General features: G+C 45.8%; 1 protein-coding gene across 12 annotated transcripts in view; it reads right to left on the bottom strand.

Annotated features, from left to right (window-relative positions):
- The window catches only part of tcf7l2 (transcription factor 7 like 2), an 87,954-nt gene that overhangs the window by 16,314 nt on the left and 52,470 nt on the right, over nucleotides 1-19,170 (bottom strand). The window lies entirely within an intron of this gene.

The following is a 19,170-nucleotide window of genomic DNA, read 5'->3' as shown; positions in this document are numbered from 1 at the left end:
GAGAGACAGGAGGAGGATACAGAGAGAGACAGATAGATGGGAATAAAGAGAGAGAGAAAGGGGGAAACAAAAAAAAAAGGCCAGGTTGTTAATATCTGGGTTAAGGGTTAGAGATTGCAGGCGCTTTCCACAGAATTACAACTTGGTCTGAGGGCTCTCAGAAAGAGGAGCTATCAAATTCTGGGTACTCTCGGGGCGCCAAACCGCCAAGCCACAGTGAAAATAGTGTGGTTTGTAATTAAAAACACTTCTGCGGTGTCACCCTGGAATTCAGTAACACAATCTAAGAGGCTTGGGGGGTTGCCAGTTCACATTTGGGTCTGCTGTGTGATGAGGCACTTTTTAACCACGGTTGCAGCGAAGTAATCGATCATCTGTAAACCACGAAATCAAGGCAGCGCGTGTAAATCCACAGTCATTAGCAGCTCCAGTCGGAGCTCGGCTCGGCTCTCCTCCTCCCTGCTCTCGAGCCTCCTCCCCGGTCTCCCCTCTTGCTCGCTCCCCTTCCCTCATCTATTCCCCCAGGGCCCGGTTCACAGAGGGTAGGGGAGTATTGTAATAAAAGGGTTAGGAGAGAGGAGGTGGGGCTGAAAATCCATTTCTGCATTTTTGCCAAATTAGTTTTAGCTATGTAATCTTCTCTTTGTGCTCCTAAGTGGTGCAGGCCCCCTTTTTTCAATTACCCAAAGATTACAGTGGAGCTTTAGGGGTGTGCTGCCGTGGGCCCCTGCGTTAACCGGAGCTCAGCCCCTCTCATCAGGCCAGGCCGAGACAGACACTAATACACACACAGTCCCCGACCACAAGATAACCAGATTAGAGCTCTGCTGTAGATTAGGCTGGTGGAAGAGGCTGCTCTCGCCTCTTTACCCACACATCCTTATCCTGCCCTCAGCAGTCAAAGAAGCAGCACTAATCAGGCTTATCATAACATGGATGATATGTTCAGGGGGAGAGGAGTGAGACACCAAGCTGCTTGTGTGTGTGTGTGTGTGTGTGTGTGTGTGTGTGTGTGTGTGTGTGTGTGTGTTCGATCTCATAGGCCACACACCCTCATTAGCGACTTTAACCCATGCAAGAAAGACGAAAAAAAAAAAGCTCCACTGTGGCACATTTCCAACAGACTTTGAAAAACATTAATGGGACTAGATGTTGGCAGGGGGGGCATACATACATAAGATGCTCAGTTGCCCGATGCTCATTGACAATACAAATGCAAAGCTGTGGACCCAGGGCGAGGCAAATGTGAGCAGAATTTAACGCTGCAAACTAATCACAAGCCCGAAGTTGAGGCTGAAGTTAATGTCGGGCTGGCGCTCCATTCAGAGCCCCGTGCTAAATTTCCACTGGGTAGTTAAAGCCGTCCATCTGTATGGTCCGCGCAAGCCAGGCCATCTAGACCTCTATTCTGCAGTGGCGGTGGTGGGGGAGTGGAAAGTGAGCGAGGGACGGGAGGGGAGGGGGGGGGGGGGCATTCCCTATTGCCATGGTCCCAATGAAAGATTAATGAACCCCAGCAGAACTCCAGGGAGGCAGAGAGACTCCTGGGACTCATTCACAGCCCCGAGCTGAAAAGGCTATGGAGGAGAGAGGGAGAGCGGGGTTGGAGGGTGGTGGGGTGGGGGGGGTGTTTGTGCATCGGGGGTGGAGGGGGCGGTAGGTGGAATGGGATTCGTTAAAAAGAAACATAAACCGAGGCGCTCCTCGTTGCGTTGGGGCTCCTGATCTGATCTGCACATCTAGAACAGAGGGATGGAGAAGAAAAAGAAACGTGGTAGAAAAACACTGAGGAAGAGGATTATGGCAGCTGCCGAGCGCAGCTGATGAGTCGGCAGCCGAGCGCCAGAAGATGGCCTCTGTCTTCCCCACTCTCGCTCCCTCTTCTTCTCTCGCCCCCCCCATCTCTCACCTCCTAACCTCCTCCTTCGCGACTCCCCGCTCCTCCCTCGGGTAATGATGTGAAAGAATGTTGTCAATTCTTCATCTCTTGGTGCTGAAAAGCTTTAGTGGCCATTTAAATGAGTTCTTTTGTCCAGGGGCCCCGGCCATTGAGTAGACAGTTCAAAATGCCCATCCACTGAGTCCACATTTAGACAGAGGGTGTTAGAGAGGGTGTGTGTGGGACTGAGGGAGAGACGGAAAGAGCTAGAAGCCAGCCGATTTACATCACACTCACTTGTGGTCTTAGAGTGTGCTCTTTTTTTTTTTTCTTGAAAAGCCCGGGGTGAGGGGAACAGCAACGGGCTGGAGTGACTGCTGCCTCCACAGTGGGCTCAGTCCACTACAGACTGGATGTGAAGGGAAGAACACAGCAACATGAGCTGAAGTTTTGGTAGTGAGTGTGCTGGTGGCTTTTGCAGCTTTCTATCTCTTCACATTCCTTCAGAGGTCTTCCCTTCTTCCCTCTCACCCACGGTGCTGATCACCCGACGCTCACACGGCCAGTCAGCTGATGTCCTCAATCAGCTCACCTGCCACGTGATCGTCGCACACCCACCGTCTCCCGCTGACGTCGAGGCAGCACCCGGTGGTCCCCCGCGGAAAAGAGGCCCAGCACCTGCCCTGTGGTCACCGCGGGACAATGCGAGCCCGGGATTCGTCTGGTAGGCTGCTGGGTGCTTCAGCCGCACGGGGCCCACAGAGCGGCGAGAAACAAAAGCAGGCGACGTGGGAGGCTTTACTCTCCCTGCTCCACAAAAGCCAGGGGAAAAGAAAGAACACTTCCTGCCCCTACACCCCCGCTGCCTTGCATCCTTCCCACCGCCTCCGTCATTACAACAAACAAATATAGCAAGCGGAGACGCCGCTCTGTTGATGACCGTGATGATTCTCGAGCCTCAAAAAAGAGGTCTTGCATTCAAAAGAGCCTGCAGAAAAATTTAAGAGCGCGCTCTTATACAAACATCAATAAGCAGCACATTGACTCCCTCTACGTCCAGGACACATACGGCGCCCGCTGCTGAGGAAGGCCAGCGCTGTGAAGTGCAGGCAGCACACTTAAGTACAGCAGACACAAACAGAAACAGCAGTTGCCCCCTCTGGTCATGCTGTTGAAATTGCTTCGTCTCTATTTGTTCTATTCCATTCTACTCTATTTTATTCTTCCACTTCCAGCTGCGAGGCTCACATGCTTAAAGAAGAAGGAGCTTACGCGCATTTGTATTTTTTGTGCCATCCTCTCCTCTCAATGGTGCTTCTCTACAATACCTGTCCATCCCCTGTGCACTGATGGCGAACAAACGGGACTATTTTTTTGGTCTCCAAACTTCCGACAGTGCAGCCCTGCAAGTGCTAAACTCATTTCCCTACTGCTGGCGCGACCAGAACACCAGCTCACGTGTAAAATATTTCCCATGCTAGCCGGCGAGAGATGCTGCTCCGCCACCGTGTGAAAAGCGCCTTTTTGGAAGTGGACAAATGAATGAGCTGCTTCAAGTCAGACCTCTGGGGAAAGGGGGGTGTACAGGAGAAGGCAGAGGGGGGTGAGAAAGTGACAGCAGGACGGAGTGAGACAAAGGGAGGGAGACAGAGAGGTGGAGGCCGGACAGGAAAAAGCTGTTGGCCTTGCATTTCCGCCTGGTGGCACCTCGCAGGGCCAATTTGAGCCCTAAATGCGAAGGTGGCGACCTCGCGGGCCCGAGGGGTGGCCGGGCGGGGGGCTAGAGCCTCTGCCGCTCTCTGCTTTATGTCATGATATGATGAGTTGTCACAGCAGCTCGCGGGGCGCTAATGAGCTGTAGTGAGGCCGGGGCAGGGGAAGGAAGGCCAGGAGGAGAGGGGAGAGATGCTGGGGATGACAGTGCCGTGATGGATTGGGGTCCTCTCAGGCCTCCGAATTCCAAAGCAAGCAGAAAAAGCTGCCAGAGCGCCCTGAGCTCTCTCCAAGAGCATGCAAGTGGCCCACGTCCAAGGCACATGGAGTGACACCACGCAGAAAACACACACACCAGCAGCACTGGGGAGCTGGGGGAAGCGTCAGAGAGGAGTCGTTTGTATGTGTGCGCACCGTTCGGTTTGAGCAAAAGCAAGAAAGTACAAACTGTGCTGCCACCAATCCGCCGAATCATCTGGTATCATTCAGGGTCGTCCTGTTGCAATGTGTTTACAGGCGTGATTGCTGTTTTTCCAATGGGAGGGACGGACGGAGTGCCCCCTCCAGGCTAAAGATCTTCATCTCCCAGCAAACCCCATATCATACCAACCAATGTCCACACACACACACACACACACACACACACACACACACACACACACACACACAAGCCCTGGTAGCACTCAGTCAAATCAATCCTCAGATTCAAGCAGACAATCTAAAGGAATACTTAGAGATTAACGCCGATGGAATATGAAATGCTCTGACAAATTAAAGGCTTATCAGAGCCACGATCCTCCAGCATACCACGCTGATTAAAAAAAACCCAGCTACATTTCAGAAATAACATTTCTTGGTTAATCATTAGAGAGGAGGGAAAAAAAAAAAAACTCTGCACAATATTAAGAACCTGGGAATTGTAGGGGGGAGCAAGAGGCTTTAAAAAGCAGATATGGAGGTGTTGATCAGTTTTCTCTTGCAGAGAAGATGCGTCTCTGAGGGCAAGGGGCTCCGGAGACCACAGTATATTTAAAAGTTAATCTATTCACTTTGCTGCAGTGACATGCCGACTGCTTGATCACAGCGCTGAACAAAAATATTATGTGGGCCAGAGCCTTTGCTCCCCTTCCTCCTGCTCTCTTCGCTAGCACTCAAGTCGTTCGTCACCATTTATTTTCGCTTCCCATCTTTGATAGTCGGCACATCAAATAGAATCGCAGAAAGGACATGTTCTGATATGTCACGGATAAATAAAACTGCGCACAAATAGCTTAAATATGAAGTGGTATTCGGAAGAACCGTTGTATTCTGTGAAGACAAATCGCCTCTTAGACACACGTGTGCTAAAGCTTTTCCTTTTCAATGTAAACAGCCTCTTGAGCTCTCGTACCTGAGTTAAAGGGGCTTCTCTAAGAGGTGATATTGTATCACAGTGTTAAGAGCCAGACTGAATTCTGCCTTTTGAAATGCAATCAGCCCCTCAGAATTTCAGTTGAAAGCCAGGCAATTAAGAATTTGAATTGGATGGCAACACTGACAAAGGAGTATGTTAATGCGTGAGGTTATTGAAATCTTATTTTACATTTCATGGTTGAGACATGAGCTTGATCGAATAATGTTTTGTCGAGTAAATAATATTCCTCTCCGGAGAAAATCGGGTTTCTGAGAATGTGCGCTCTTTAAATCAATCTGGATGCAGTGTTTGTAATATTTGCTATTTAGGAATATTAAAAAAACAAATCATTTAAAAGTGTGTGACAGCTCATGTGGATTCCAGTGGTTTGAGTAATTCGCGTAATGCAATGAGCACGCACGTGAACACAAAAGTTTTCTACGTGGCAGAACATGTTAAACGCAGATGACCACGACTCTCTCCACCCAAATGCCAACTCCCTCCCTTCCCATCACCAAACTACCACCAACCTCCAGCAGCAGCAGCAACAACCTGTCAGAATAATGCTGTAAGCCTTCAGAGGGAGCAGAGACAGTGAAGAAGCAGGGGAGCAGTGCTGCGTTACTCACCCAGCTGCTCAGATTCAGGTGCCAGCAGCCCACCTGCTGGAGGAGAGAGAGCCCGGGGCCCACGACTCCTGCCTTGGCTCCCGTCTCCTCCGGCCCGGCTGAAGCTCCATCCCGCGGGTACATGACCCCCTCTGTCCCACCCCCGCCCCCGTCTCCTCCTCCCCCTCCTCCTCCTCCTCCTTCTTCTTCTTCCACCTGGCCCCCCCAGATCCTCCTTCCCTCCTCTCTACGCCGGGGAGAAGCCCTCTTGCTGCTCTTGGCCGCTTCTCTCCTCCACCTCTCCTCCTTCTTTGTCTGGTTCCGCCTTGGCTCCTTCCTCCGCTGTGTGCGAGTGTGTTGCTGGGCATGTGTGGCGTGCGTGCATGCGTGTTCAGCGTCCCCCCTCTCTTTGCACTTGGTGCCGCGGCCGGCTGACCATTGTTCCCCCAGGTTTTGACATTAGAGTGCGTGCATCTCTTGAGGCGTCTGGAGCAGGCTCAGGGTCTGGGGCCTAGTTCCCCCATGCACACACACACAATCCTCCCCACCCACCCACATCCATCCTGACAAAAAATCCCCCAAAATCCCTCACTCTAACCACAGAAGCCCTTGCTCTTAGCGGCCGGCAGTCTCCTCTTCTTTCTCAGTGAAAGTTTTGATGCCGGTGACAAGGAGTACAAAAAGTGGGAGCCAGACAGAGAAGGAAAAATTACTGTGAGCAGCTTTTCTGCACTGCTGCAGTCTTCCCACAAGCAATACTCCAGAAAAAAATATATACTCACACACACACAAACACACACACACACGCAAAAAATCAGTTATTACCCAAATCCCGGCTGTACGTTGGGTCTGTGTATGTGTTTCTTAGAGTATGTGTGTGTATGTGTGTGGGCTCTGCTGTGCCTCCAGGATGCCCAGAGACGAACTGGCAGCTTGAAAAGCTTTGGCTACAAGGTAAAGCGAGCAAGGCGAGAGATGGAGACAAAGAGGAGAGAGCAGGAGAGGGAGAGAGATAGAAGGGAGGAAAAAAAAAGGGAACAAGACACAACAACATCCACAAAGGGAGGGCAGGCTCAGCAAAGTGTGGCCAACAGTCACTTTATCTGTGTGATGCTGACAGTCCCCTCTTCATGCCCTCTTTCCAGGAAGGGGGGTAAACCGAGGAGAGGGAGAGAAAGTCTTCACTCTGACACGGACGTGGCACCTTTCGTCGCACTCCTTCTTATTTTTTTTCCCTCCCTCTCACCCTTTTTCTAAACAATACCTCAGAGCGGAGAACCATTCTTCTCCCAACTCCCCCGTCAACTCTGTCTCCATTCAAGGCTCATGTGAACAAGGCCTCAAGCCCCTCCTCGCCGCCCTCTTCTCCCCGTTCCCTTTTCTCCGCGACTATTTCACCTTCAAATCCATTATTCCTCTGAATGCTGAAGTCAAATGATAAGCTTCACATGGCCACGACTTCTTTCAGCGAGCGCCAAGAAATTCAAGAGATCTGTTGACCATCAGTGCACACACAGACAAGCTGCATTACATGGGAATTCCATCAAACGTTTCATTTGGTATTTTGGGAAATGTTGCTAAAATCTGCCATGCTGTTAAAAAAAAAAAGAAAAAGTGTGGCAGTAAAAACGAAAAAGTTTAAAATGTTTCTCCTGACATGGCTGAGAGAGAAGATTTCCCACATTAAACATTTAATATTATATTAGGGAAATATTATCCAGATGCTTGATAAAGTACAGGGAAAAAATAATGAAACACAATTTTAAAGGCTATTAAACCACCTCAGATAAAGAAATCATAATTTCCAAAGCAGCTTAAAATCATCAAAAATCCAAATTCTGACAACAGAATAAACTTTTTCCTAACATGAGGCTCATTTTCATCTTCGCATTCTATAATTAACTAGACCTGTCAGCCTTTAATTACCTTTTACAACCTCTAACAACCCGAACCTGACTAATGACCATGACAAATTAAATATTTATAGGGAAAAATTATTTCCATCTAAGCACAGCAAACATTTAATGTGTTTTTAATGCAACCTGATGAAGGTCATCAAAGAGGAAAATAATGAAGAAAAATTAAGCAAAGCGAAGGAATTTAGACACGTGGGGGGGGGGGACTGAAACAAATACATCTTTAAAAGTGAGCTCAATAAAAGATTCATGTTTTTCAGCTGTATTAAGGTATTTCAAAAAGTTGGCAACAGAAACAACCAAGAGACTTTTCTCCTAATACGCTGTTCCTTTTTTTCCCCCCTTTTTCTCCTGCAGTCGTTCAGCCTCTCTGTCACTGTTAGGACCCTGCTCTTCCCCTGGCCTGCAGCAGGCAGTCCTGAGGCCCTTAAAGCCAAAACAAAGCCCTGGGAATGTCCTTTACACAGCTTGGACAATAGCGCGGGGGCTCCAGCTTGACAAGTAAAAGAGCCCCGACAAGGCGGTGGCTAATTGCCTGCCCTCCCTCCATTCAGCCGGCCTGCCACACTCCTGCCATCTCCTTTTGTCCCACGTGCACTTTCTTAAGTAAACTGCCAGTTCACCAGCAAGTGATGGACAGCTCCCAATCACCCAGCCACAATGGCATCAACGCCACAACACAAGAGAGCGGAGGGGGGAGAAAAAAAAATATCTATCCCACTCCACTGTCTGAGATGTTCGCACGAGACCAAAAAAGTGTGCAATACAAGAAAAAAACACAAGGAGGAACAAAAACTTCTACGAAACAAGCCAACGGAACGGCCCATGACCTTTATTTTCTCAGATAAATGTGCAGGATAAAACAGAAAAGACAAAATAATATTAACACACAAGTCCTGCTTCTCTTCTTTTAGCATATACTGTTATAATTACTGTATAATTATGTTATTTACAAAAATCATATTTGATTAAAAATTGCAGATAGTTAAAGCTTTTAGACGTGAACTCTAAAAAATATCAACCCTGATTTATTAATGCTAACAGCAATAGCAGATCAGACACACGATCAAAATGACCTAAATCTAAATGTTAATAGCATATATAATATTTTAAATTCTATATAAATACTGCCATTTATCAATGAGATTTAATATAATTGAGTTTTAACATGCAATAAACAATAATCATATTTAGTTTGATGTCTTAGAATAATACACCCCTGTCAGGCTGTCAAGACAAAGCAATCAAACACTGCCTTTCATTATCCAAATTGTCAATCTGTCACTTAGCAACATAAGTGTTATAAATTGCCAAACGGAGCCCAGAAAAATATCCATGAATAAATTCAATCAAAACATAATATTTAAAGCCAAACAAGCGCCGGAAAATAAAGCACAGCAGTAATTAAAATGTTGAAAAGTCTTACCATTTAAAAGAGCTGTATTTGGGATGCTGCTCGGTTCCTGGTTAAAACAAGCATGCTGGCACTCGTGGTAGTGCACAGACTCCAAGCAGACTCCCACCACCATGTCAGCCACTAATCCACTGGGGGGCAGCACCTCATCTACGGCAGCCCCTCGCTGACGCCCGATGGGTTAAGCCGATAAGAGAGCGGCCGGAGGACCGGGCGAGAGCCAAGGTATGCTGGAGCGACTAAGGACGGCAGCCCTTCAGGTCCCAGAGCGGAGAGGACCGCGAGAGCCGGCTGTTCACTCTCAGCCCCCTCACGCATTCAAACGCACGCTCAGGCTGCGCTGCTCCTCTCCGCGTCTGACCGGGACTCCCTCTTTCCCCCTCGCCCATCTTCATATCCCCCCTAATAAGCTCTTTTGTGTCCATCTCTCTTTCTTTGATAAGTTGAAAGAACAACAAAAAGAGGGAGAGAAAGAGAGAGGCTTTCATTCAGCGGCTTGGCAGACATAAAGGTAGTGGAGTGCCGTCTATAGGAGTTGCCCTAACTTGGCTAAACTCAAGCAGCGGGGTGTCTCTCGTCATGTCATTAATCCCCAAAACTAGCCACGCTCCATTCACCGCTAGTCACACTAAATTAAATGCAAAATCAAAAACACAAACGCCGGGCAGGAAAAGTGTCAGAAAAAAGGCTGCGGAAAGCATTCCGATCCAGGGCAGAGGGTGTGTGGCGTTGCGGCCACGTTGCCCCACGGTCCTGCCCGTCGGTAGCCCCAATTTTTGATGTAAGAAGCCCCCGGACAAAAAAACAACCAAAAAAAAAAAACAACAGCCACACAAAAGACAGGAAAAAAACAAACATTTATCACCAAAAGAGCCTGTCATTGTAGTGCAGCTTTTGCACCTCCAACTCTCCTGCCTGAACTCTCTTAAGACAACTGAGTGGGGAAAAGGAACCCCAAACTCCAAAGTCAAACCTGCCAGACAACAAGCCAACAACAGCAGTTAAAACAATACCAAAAATACCAATAAATGGATACAAGCCCTGTGTGGTTTTCTGGAGAGCTGGCAATAGAAAATTCAACCCGGCCAACTGGTGGCTTGAAGAGAGGAAGCCCACTCTTAAAGCCGTGATCCGACCATCCACTATACCACCGCTGTGAGCCTTTTAACCACAGCAGAAAAAAAATGACTATTGATCTTCAAATAGCGATAATTGAAAAGATCAAAAAGATTAAACAAAAAAATGGAGAATGTGCTGACTTACCATGTTATGCTCCTTTTTTTGTTGTAGGTTTTTTTTGTTTAAATAAAAAAAAATATTTGCTCAAAGATGCAGCATTGGAGGTGTCAAATATTTGTAGCCGTCTCTTGATCGTATTACTTCCACAGTCCTGGTTTCCAATGCGTCTGAACTTTTTCCCTTTCTCTTTTATTTTGTTTGTGGTACCTAGCCTTTTTTTCCCCTGCTTAAGACTTTAAAAGCCTTCAGCTCAGTAAAGCAGCACAAATTATCTTGCCACCTTGCTCAGCTCTGATGCTTTGGCCGCTAACTTTGGAAGGCCCTTTACTACTGCATCAAAATTAGCATTGTCAAAGCAGTTAATGAATATTAATATTGTATTTGTCATTGGAGCTGGCCCATTGCTGAACTCCAAGTCATCCATCAGGGACAAGATTAAGCACACAATTATTTCTGACTGACAGGGACCAAATCTGGAAGATTTTTTTTTTCCTCCAACAATTTAAAGAAAAAGACACAGCATCATCTTAAGGTACCTCCCATGAGACGAGGCAAGATTAATACACTTTTAATGAAGCAAGATTTCATGGTGCATGAACAGCAGGAACCTCAAGAAAAAAAGGAGAGGAATATAGAAATATTTTGACTCTTAATTTTAACCGTTTTTTTAAGGACTGAAATCATAAATTACAAATAATTTTGATGATGGCAGACAAAAATTTAAATTCAAAGGGCATCTTTTTTTTCTTTTTGATGAAAAAACGGATTCATTCTCCTTGATTTTTTTTTTTTTTTTTTTACAAGAAGACCTGGATTTGGTTTTTCACCTTGGTGGAACGCTGAGAGAAATAAGACGTGCAAGCGCTGCACTGTGAACAGCGCCGGCGCTAAATTTAACATGAAACATTCATTAAAACCCTGGACCTCCAGCACTCTCGGCAGAGCCCGGCGGAGCACCGACTGCTGAGGACCACACAGGCAGCCTCCATCAGCACCGCCCGCTGCATCCAGGGGCTTTCTCCCTGCTCCGCCACCCGCTCGCCACAGAAACAGCTTCACATTAGGAACCGCGGCTCTGTCAAATACGGCTCTCTGCACAATTTGCCAAACCTCCATCACACATGTCACAATGCACAATCTTTTCTAAATAATCACGTCTCTCCAATTTATCTGCAGATTTGCTTTCTGGGATGATTAAATAAAAACAAAGATCTCTCTTTCTCATATCTGAAATATTTGCCTGAAAACGAAAGCATTCCTACCTGTACCTGTCTTGAAAAATTAAGCAGACGACATGCCATCTTCTTCACTCCTCTCTACCCAAAAGCATCATTGTGTCTTTTGCATGATTTGTACAAAGCAAGCCCTTTTCTCTCCTCTCACATAAATTCTGAGCAACACGGAGTCAAGCTTTGAAAGCACCATCCGCGCTTTTTGCACAATTATCTGTTTAGTTCCCCCCGTTCAGTGCTTTCGGTCCGACGAACGGCCGAATGCAAAATCTTATCCGGTCAAATTAAAACGTATTTTCAACTTGCGCCCTTCAGAAGAACTATAAAATAAAGGGAAAAGCATTGAGGGGGTCCCACAAAAAATGGCAGATGTGGGGCACTAATGCCAGCAGCCCAGTGAATTGGTGTGAGTGCGGGGGTCAAGCTGCGGGCTCACCTTGGAGCGCCGGGCCCCTGCCGACCACCCTGCCGGCTCCCTAATACCATTAGCAACCCTTAGATGAACATACTAAATTGGCCTTTTGTTCTCAAGGTGCCGATCCAGCCTCGCTGGTGTCACAGAACCAAATACAGATGGTGCTGCCTTTTTCTGAAATGAATAGCGCGCATAAGAAAGTGCTCCGTTGCGACTCGCCAAAAGCCGCCGGCATCGCCGTGATATTTTGCCAGCGCTCTTTTCACATTTAAAACTTTAGGCATCACTTTGTAATGTTTAGTTAATTTCATTAAAATTTTGCCAAAATGTGTATCATTGCACACACAATTTAATTCTAATTAAAACTTAGAACTTTACAAAATCTCACAATGAGACGTCTGATGAATTAGACTCGATCCAGTTCAGCAGTAAAGAATGATAAAAATGATTTAATCAAAGGGTTTAATCAAAAATAAATTCCAAATTTTATTACATTAATTTGAGTCTTTTAATAATAATTTAGAGCCAGAAAAATGTCATCATTTGTGGCTCAAAATGTCCAAAAATAAGATATCTGTACTGCAGCTCAGAGTGCAAAAACTGACATGAATAAATAACAGCTTTTATTACACAAACGTTGAAAATGTGGATGTAAAATATAGATCTTAAAATTCAACCGGCTGCGAAGGAATGCTGCAAATTAAATTCTAATTAAACAAATGATCGTTTAATTGTTGTGACACGAGCACAGACGCTGATTAAGTGCTCACGCGAGGCTGCCTATGAAAACAGGCGCCGAACACAGAATCCCACCGCGGCTTAATTCAAGTTGAGAGCCTAAAACAGGTCCAATCTAGGTGAGGAGCAGAGAAGGGAAGAGAGAGACGAGAGGGAGCAGAGCAGGCAGCTCTGTGGCCCAGCGTGATCACATCAGCGCTAGTATCAAATTAACTCTCTGACTTTGAAACTTATTGATCTGCTATTAAGACACTAGTGAACTTGATGAAGTGAGTGCTGTAGGTGACTCTAGGACTTCAAAGTCTCGCACCAGCCACATAAAACAAGCCACTTTGATCCCCGCTCTGCTCCTCGGATCTGGAGAGGGGGCTTCAGAGGAACCCCCAATTCTCCTCTCCTCTCTTCTCCCGCTCACCCCGGGCCCGGGCTCCAGCTCTCCCTTTCCCTTTCACACGTCTGCTGATGCCCCGAGAACCGGCAAAGCGCCGGTGCCACACAACGTTCAATCGCACCACGCTTTGCGCAGCAGTCAGCAAGTTGAGAGCACAGTAGTGTACAGTGGTGCAGACAGATCTCCTTTCTGATTCTCCAAGAAATAATAAACCAACACACACACAGAAAAATGCAATATGATGTCAAAACAACTACTAGAATAAGGCTGCCATCTAAGCGCATTGGCATTAAAATTCAGTGTCGATAAGAAGGGGATTCTTCATGCCAAATACGGCATGTAATAAGGTCGGCGATGAGAGAGACAATGCAGAGTGGGAGATAGCAGTACTATTGTGTGGTGAATACATCCCCCTCTTCGCTTAAGGCAAGTCTTCCCACTACATTAAATACTGTGTGCTGTCAATCACACCTGCCTTTTTTTTTTTTTTTTCACTTTGTGCCACTGGGTGGAGGTAGTAGTTAATGTTTTCAACATGCACCGCATCACTATAATACACTGAAGCAGACACAAATCTCAACCGGCCCACAGAATACTTCTCTCTGCCAGCTGAAACCATTGTGGGACGAATGTGAAAAACATAATGATAAAAAATGAAGGGGGAAAAAAAAAAAACAACGACACAAAAATCAAGATTCCTCCTCATTTTGCAACGAGACAGCCTGCAAGAGTGAGAAACAAAACCACAGGTTTGCGCTCCGCTGAGCTGCTAACTTAGCAGGACAGAGCAAAATAAATATTAACGGCTAAATTAATCATCGGCAGGACAGTGTTTGCGCTCAGGCTCCAGCGCTCGCAGGAGGGGTGTCTGCGTGTGTGTGTCTGTGCGCGAGTGTGTCTGCACTTGGAGTGCCGGGGCTAAGCTGCGTCTGTTTAATTAAGAGGGGTAAAACAGATGACAAATGCGAGACAGTTAAACATTTAATGTGTGCTTATCTCCCCCCTCATTTATTTAGTTGGGAGAGATTCAGAGTGGGTGGCGTTTAAGAGTGATGCGCCGGCGAAAACGCTGGTGGAATTAGAACGCGGGCCCGTGCGCCGTGACAAGTCAGCGAGCGACACGCAGCCATTTCCTGACAATCGCTTTGACGGTTTGCAACTTAATTCTGTTTGATGGGAAAGAAAGGGATTACGTGATAAATCAAATAAACGCAAATAGGGATTCTGCAACACAGCTGTGAAAAGCATAAAAAATAAAGAAATAAATGAGCTTCAACGTAAATGACACAGTGTCACTTAATTATGGATATAGTATTTTTAGCAGCCTTGCCTAAATTGTCAAAATAAACCATGCAATTAAAAATGCAATCATATCAAAGGCCTTGTTTCTCCTTCATTTCACCTGACAAAGATTACTTTTTTTTTTTTCTTCTGGATGATCCCCATTGTGTATCTGGTGCTGATGCACATTGCCTAGAGTCAATGTCAAATCCCAGCTCCAACAGTCCCACAAAAAATACAGAACGAACAGTGCCCGCGGCACACACATCCCTTTACTCAACCCACTTGCAATATTTCACCCAAAGTTATCGCTTCCAATGTGACAATGTTACAACAAAAAACAAAAAAATTAGATATCTCTATATATAAACATAGAGACATATATACATATATATATGTATGTATATATATATAAATATAGTATAGAAAGAAAGAGAGAGACAGAGAAGATAGAGAGAGAGAGAAAAAAGAGAGATAAAAATGGGTGGCAGGGGTGGGGGGGTGTATGGATGGGGGAAAAAGAGAAGCAGAAGCTAAAAAAGCAAAAAGAGGGAGAGGGAGAAAAAGAAGAAAAGGAGGAGGAGGAGGAGGTGGAGGAGAAAAAAAAAGCCCTGTGCCACGAGCATATATAAGAGAAACCTTCACCAATTAGTGGGGAGAAACGGGAGAGGGAGCTGCCGCGGCGTCGGCACTCAAAGAGCCAGGCCTCGCGGCGAAGCTGTCATGTCGGCAGGATTGATCAACAGGCCTGCTATTTCTAATGGCATGTTGTCATGAAGCTGCAGCCATGGGGAGCCACCTGCCTCAGTCCTCGCACAGCACTCCGCGCGTGTGTGCGTGTGTGCGCGCACGCAAGTGTGTTTGTGTGCATGAAAGATGGGGTTGGGGGGTACTGCAGCAGCCATACCTATTCTGTGCCCATATATCTTTTACTAACAATTTAAAAAGAGCCTGAAATCCTCCTCCCACTCTCTGGCAGTCTACCTTGCCTATCCCTGAAGGTGGAAGAAATGTGCCATCCTGGATTGTTCTTTATTCTCGCACAGCACAGCCAAGCTATTGTAACATCCAGCACAATGGATACAAAACGTACACCGCGTTGAGGGAAAATGTAAATGAAAGGTTTTAGTGCTTACAGAATAATAATAATTCAGCACAATACAAACGCTAGTGTTATTTATTCTTCTGAATCAATTTCTCTTTCTTCATGGGAATATTTCCATCGTTCGACAAATTAATTCCTCAATCGCACCGTGTGAAACAGGACATTACGTGGATAAAGCTATCCCGTTATCATCTGAAAGGCACTGCATTTGATTCTAACTCATTTCCTTTTTATGAAAAACAGCTGTCAAATAATCAGCGGACAATAGCAACTCGCCCGCAAAATGTCATCGCGGGAAAAGCGCAATCAAAAACAGGGAAATTGCTTTATAAAAAGAAAAAGACAAGAAAAAAAAAAACCCTGTCACGTTATCCTCATTCTTCAGTAATACGGCGACAAAAAAAAAAAAAAAAAAACCTGCTTCGTTTTCGGCCTCCGCGGCCAAACAAGCCCGGCCTCGCTAACAATAAAAAGTCAAATAAAAGTTACAGAACTTGAGAGTTCAAGGTACCGCGGGCTGCTTGGAGTGCGTGTCACGTACAGTTAACCTTTTTATCGGGCATGCCTGTGGTCTCATCAGTCGATGAAATTCTTTGCCCGCGGCGGTGGCTTAGCCGAGGGACACGGACCAATAGAAAAATATTTCATTGTGTTAGCATTTCAAATGGCGAGTGGAGGGTGGAGAGGAGGGCATTTGGAGGGGCGGTGGGGGAAGAAGCTCTAACCGATCGTTGCCAGCGGAATTAATTGCCTATTCTGAGAATAATGTCCCTTATCCACGATCCTCGGAGGGCCGAACGCTAGCAGAGGCCACTTTTTTTCTTCTTTTTTTTTTTGTTTGGTGTCTTCAAAAAGAGGAGCGCTTAGGGGTACTGGCCGTATTAGGGGTTTAGCTCAGTCCCCTTTAGGCCGGGAAAAATAATCAGAAGCACTGAACCAAACTCAACTAATCCGTACCCCAATTAAAAACGCGGAACCCATTACACCTAGCGTTAATCGTGAATCGACAAATAAACGCTTTTAAGCAAATCATACATTTATTGGCGATCGGCAAATTCTGACAAATAATTTGATTATTAGGTGAAACTCGCTTCACGAGAAAGAGAATTAAAGCGGCTCCGTTTGGCTCTGGGCCAGCGCTCGATAAATGGCTCAAGATGGAGCGACCCCGGTGGCGCTTCTATCCTTTTATTTAAGGGGATTTAAGTTCAGGCTCTGTTACACATTGGCCAAGCATATGCAATGACCCTAACTGATATAGGTGCATCTTTTAGCCACATCTTAATCTAACCTTTATAAAGCTCTGTGGCTTTTCAGACTCAAAACAGCATTAAGAACGCGTATTGTTTGCGGGGAGGCAGCCCTGGGAGACGAGTCCGCGGAAAAGCCGGGGCAGGAGCCCTCTGGAAAAACAGCTGCTTATGCACTCCAATCAGTGGGACACAAAACCAAAACCCAACTGCTAAGACGGGCGGAAAAAAAAACTGTTTTGTTTTGGGTTTTTTTTGAGGTGGAGGGGGCATCCCAAATGTTCCATCCCTCCATATCGACCTCTACGGGCCCATTCGCGCTAGGTGTCGATTTCATCCCTCGGCAGATGGACGGGCGAATTCGCAGCAGTCCCCATTACACGCCTCTCCTTCGCTCATTGTGAATTCAGTCAACGAAGTCAATCTTATTAACTTCCGCGCCGGTTCACACATGACATTTTCTTCAATTTTCTCGCCGACATCAAAAACATCAATTAGCAGCTCGAAAATGGGAAGGAGCGAATGACAGAGCCCGATAACGCCGACTTATTTGAAGCCGAGGGTAAATCTATTCTCCAGTTTTGAATGTGTTCATTACAATTGCATTTTCAAAGAAGACCTCCAAATAGCAAAGAAATTAAATTTATCTCCTAGAAATGTCCAGAAATTGTTTCCCCCCCTCCCCTTTCTTTCTTTCTTTTTCTTTCTTTTTTTTTTTTTAATCCTGTGTCTATCTCTCAGCCTCAGCGGGTGACACAAAGCATTGTGGTGCTGCATTTTCTTTTTCTCATTAGAACAGATCACAACTCCCACAGAAGTTGAAACCCTATACTGTAAACTCTGGTGTAACCCGGAAAAATTGTTCTAAAAAGGAGTCCGGCATTTCTTTAAAAGGAGGCGATAGAGTGGCCCGCCAGTGACCTGCAGCTTTAACAAAAATACTAGACGCTGATAAATGCAGTATCTATTCTCACCCAACAAGGGGAGCTATTATCTGATTAAACAAATAAAACGCTTTAAAGGGAAATTGTTGGGCCTTTTTTTTTTTTTGGTATTTATCAATCTTCAAAATCAATCTTCACATGAGCGCTAATCTTTGAATTTACAGACGCGCGGAGCTGTTATCTTTACGTTTGTCTCGCAGCCATGTTTTTCTAATTAAGTCCTATTCATCTACGTAAATAAAAGAATAGATTTTTTGCAAAATACATCAAATATATTCAGGACATTAACAATTTAAAGACAAATTGCAAAAAATATTTTCCATATATATAGATTATACTAACAAATCCTGTATTCTCTTTATATCAGCAAATTTAAGACTGCATACAGTAAAATTAATTTCTCATATAGTGCAATTATTTGGATTTTTTTCTGACCTATTTTAATGTAGATTTAAATGTATTTTGTTGTTAGATTAAAAAGAAAAACAGAAAAAAAACATCCGTCCAAAACCCAACTTCCATCTGACCGTTTTATCCACAGCCTCATTGATCACTTCCTGCTCCCTCCGCATCACGCTTGCATCAAAATGTGAAACACAAACCTGCACATTAACGAAGCTCTCTCATGGCTCAACTCTTCTGCCTCCCATCACTGACGAACATGTAACTCTATAAACCTGGGCCAGTAACCTTTAAGTAAAGGGCTATTTTTTGCCGATATCCAAACATTGTCAGACGGCTTCCTCATGCTTGAGTTACATCTCCGAGGGGGTGAACAAAAGCAACTTTAGTGGCTGTGGAAAGACACTCGTAATGCGAGGGTAGGGGGGGCGGCGGGAGAGGGTCGGTCGCATACGGAGCCGTGCGGATCACGTTCCTCCGGCCCATTGATTTCTGATCTTTTGACATTATTTAGCTGCTTTTTATTTTCTCGGCCGTCTTTTATTCCATGTCACAAAAGACAGAAATGTCCAAACAAGTGATGTTGGGAATATCTACTATCTGTCAAAAGAGCGGGCTTTTCCCGGCATTAAAGCGACCGAATGCTCTGACGCAGTGCCGAGAACCGGCGGGATGAAAATATCACTCTTTATAATGGAGGCTAATCAGATTTCGGATGCCGTTTGCCTTCTAGCTAAAGGGAGATGGAAGCGCGTGGAGCAGTAGGGCTGTAACCAATACACTCCCAGTTCAACACCATCCTGACCTCAAGACAAAAGGCCTGCACTTCCCCCCCCCCCTCACATTTGATCTACATGGTACACACAGCCAAGAAAAATGGGTCACGCAGTCAAAATCTAAATTAACACTAAATGGAATTTTTACCCTAATTTCTGCTCTAAATAGGCTGAATGCAGAGGAAGACGAGTAGATGCATCTGTAATACGGCTGTCGGCTGAATGTTGAACACACAGTAGTGATCAGTTCCATTAAGCAGGGATTTGATCATCTCCCCCCGTGCGCTCTCACAGCCCGGCTTCAGATTAGATCACTGTGAAAATGGTCAAATGCTGTGTTTATCTCTCTGTAATTATTTTGATGCAGATGACAGAGATTGGTTGTTTGCATGTGGCTTGATGAGTGTGCACAGTGTGAGCCAAGGCGCGTGTGCGCACGCAAACACACACGCGAGCGCAGGCGAGGCACGCGTG

Source organism: Chelmon rostratus, chromosome 21 (assembly GCF_017976325.1).
Source record: "Chelmon rostratus isolate fCheRos1 chromosome 21, fCheRos1.pri, whole genome shotgun sequence".
In the NCBI taxonomy this organism is placed as follows: domain Eukaryota; kingdom Metazoa; phylum Chordata; class Actinopteri; order Chaetodontiformes; family Chaetodontidae; genus Chelmon; species Chelmon rostratus.
This window is presented reverse-complemented; position numbering and strand designations above follow the sequence as displayed.